The sequence below is a fragment of the Salvelinus fontinalis genome, chromosome 8, assembly GCF_029448725.1.
Source record: "Salvelinus fontinalis isolate EN_2023a chromosome 8, ASM2944872v1, whole genome shotgun sequence".
Lineage (NCBI taxonomy): Eukaryota > Metazoa > Chordata > Actinopteri > Salmoniformes > Salmonidae > Salvelinus > Salvelinus fontinalis.
In genome coordinates, this window is record NC_074672.1 from 10,494,837 (window position 1) to 10,498,132 (window position 3,296).

A 3,296-nucleotide genomic window follows, 5' to 3' on the forward strand; every position below is an offset into this window, starting at 1 on the left:
TGACTGGTCCCGTGTGTCTCAGTTGGTAGAGCATGGCTCTTGCAACACCAAGGGTTGTGGGTTTTATTCCCACGGGGGACCAGTAGAAAAATGTATGTACTCACCACTTACTGTAAGTTGCTCTGGAGAGCATCTGCTAAATGACAAAAATATAAATGTTTGTCTCAGCTTTTACCTTTTAAGAGATATTCTCAGATAATGAAAAGCATTACTATAAACTTATGATAGAAAAGGAATTAGTACTTTTTAGAGATCTTGTTTTTTATTAACATCATGCACTCAAAAAAGGGTCAATGCAGGTAGTCCTGGTAACCATTTGATTAGCAATTTAGCAGTCTTATGGCTTGGGAGTAGAAGCTGTTCAGGTTCCAGACTTGGTGCACTGGTGCCGCTTGCCGTGCGATAGCAGAGAGAACGGTCTGTGGCTGGAGTCTTCGGCATTTTTTGGGGTCGTCCTCTGACACCGCCTGGTATGTATTATGTGTGGTTGTGCACACTCCTAAGGTATCCCCAGCAATGACGCTAGTGCTGCTTGATATTGGTCCAACTTTATTACTCTGGAGGTAAGACACTGGTTCATATCGGAAGCTAGATGCTGATAAGAGACTGTCGGCGTCCCAAATGGCACCCTATTCCCAGCATAGTGAAGAGAATAATAAACATTCCTCCGTGTGACTGAGTGAGCTGTTGAATAGGCTAGTCAATAAATATCTTGGTCACAATTTGTTTTGCACAATATTAATGTTTATGCAAGGAGTGGTTTGGTTAAGGTCATTCCTTTAGATAATTAATGAAAACTTAGTACAAATGAGAGACTGACTAATCTTGAAAAAGTTCAACAAAAGCTATGGATTTATTTCTGTAATTGTAAACTCAACAAAAATGACACGCGTTAGACCACGACTGTAACTAAGCTTGAAAAAAGGAAGTTGAAGTGTAACGGCGGTCCTCTCCATCTTCGGAAGAGGAGGAGTATTGAGGGAACCAAGGCGCAGCGTAGTGAAATGACATTTTATTAACGAAAAAACACGAACTTGAATAAACTAACAAAAATAACAAACGGTGTAGACAGACCTATACGACGAACTCACATAAAACAAGAAGAACGCACGAATAGGACAATTAGACTACACAAACCGAACAAACCGTAAACAGTCCCGTATGGTGCAAACAATTACACAGACACGGAAGACAATCACCCACAATGAACACTGTGACAACGCCTACCTAAATATGACTCTTAATTAGAGGAACGCCAAACACCTGCCTCTAATTAAGAGCCATACCAGGCAACCCAAAACCAACACAGAAACAGAAAACATAGAATGCCCACCCAACCTCACGTCCTGACCAACTAACACACATAACAAACTAACATAAATAGGTCAGGAACGTGACATAACCCCCCCCCATAAGGTGCGAACTCCGGGCGCACCAGCACAAAGTCTAGGGGAGGGTCTGGGTGGGCATCTAACCACGGTGGTGGCTCAGGCTCCTGGCGAGGTCCCCACCCCACCATAGTCAATCCCAACCTCCATCTACCCCTAAAAATGTCCACCCATATCCCACAAAATCCTCTTTGTAACATCCATGACAGGGACAGCACCGGGACAGAGGAATAAATCAAGACAGAGGGATAGATAAGAATAAAGAGGTAGATCAAGAAAGAGAGGGAGATCATAATAGAGGGGCAACTCCGGACTGAAAGGCAGCTCCGGACAGAGAGACAGCTCTGGACTGAGGGGCAATTCTGGGTATATAGCCATTTCTGGCTGAAGGGCAGCTCCTGGCTGACTGACGAATCTGGACGCTCATGGCAGGCTGACGGCTCTCGACACTCATGGCAGGCTGACGGCTCTCGACGCTCATGGCAGGCTGACGGCTCTCGACGCTCATGGCAGGCTGACGGCTCTCGACGCTCATGGCAGGCTGACGGCTCTCGACGCTCATGGCAGGCTGACGGCTCTCGACGCTCATGGCAGGCTGACGGCTCTCGACGCTCATGGCAGGCTGACGGCTCTCGACGCTCATGGCAGGCTGACGGCTCTCGACGCTCATGGCTCTCTGACGGCTCTGGACGCTCATGGCTCGCTGGCGGCTCTGGACGCTCATGGCTCGCTGGCGGCTCTGGACGCTCATGGCTCGCTGGCGGCTCTGGACGCTCATGGCTCGCTGGCGGCTCTGGACGCTCATGGCTCGCTGGCGGCTCTGGCAGATCCTGTCTGGTTGGCGGCTCTGGCAGATCCTGTCTGGTTGGCGGCTCTGGCAGATCCTGTCTGGTTGGCGGCTCTGGCAGATCCTGTCTGGTTGGCGGCTCTGGCAGATCCTGTCTGGTTGGCGGCTCTGGCAGATCCTGTCTGGCGGGCGGCTCTAGCGGCTCCTGTCTGGCGGACGGCTCTGTAGGCTCATGGCAGACGGGCGGCTTTGCAGGCTCATGGCAGACGGGCGGCTTTGCAGGCTCATGGCAGACGGATGGCTCAGACGGCGCTGGGGAGACGGATGGCTCAGATGGCGCTGGGGAGACGGATGGCTCAGATGGCGCTGGGGAGACGGATGGCTCAGATGGCGCTGGGGAGACGGATGGCTCTGGCCGGATAGGGCGCACTGTAGACCTGGTGCGTGGTGCCGGAACTGGAGGCACCGGGCTAAGGACACGCACCTTCATACCAGTGCGGAGAGCAGGGACAGGGCACACTGTACTCTCAAAGCCCACTCTATACCTGGTGCGTGGTACCGGCACTGGTGACACCGGGCTGAGGACAAGCACATCAGGATTAGTAGGGGGAGAAGAAACAGTGTGTACAGGGCTCTGGAGACGCACAGGAGGCTTAGTGCGTGGTGCCGGAACTGGAGGCACCGAACTGGATACACGCACTACAGGGAGAGTGCATGGAGGAGGAACTGGGCTCAGGAGACGCACTGGTAGCCTAGTGCGTAGTGTAGGCACTGTAGGTACTAGGCTGGGGCGGGGTGGTGGCGCCGGAAATACCGGACCGTGGAGGCATACTGGCACTCTTGAGCATTGAGCCTGCCCAACCTTACCTGGTTGAATGCTCCCGGTCGCCCGACCAGTGCGGGGAGGTGGAATAACCCGCACCGGCCTATGTAGGCGAACCGGGGAAACCATGCGTAAGGCAGGTGCCATGTATGCCGGCCCGAGGAGACGCACTGGAGACCAGAGCATTGAGCCGGCCTCATGACACCTGGCTCAATACCCAATCTAGCCCTACCAGTGCGGGGAGGTGGAATAACCCGCACTGGGCTATGCACTCGTACAGGAGACACCGTGCGCTCTA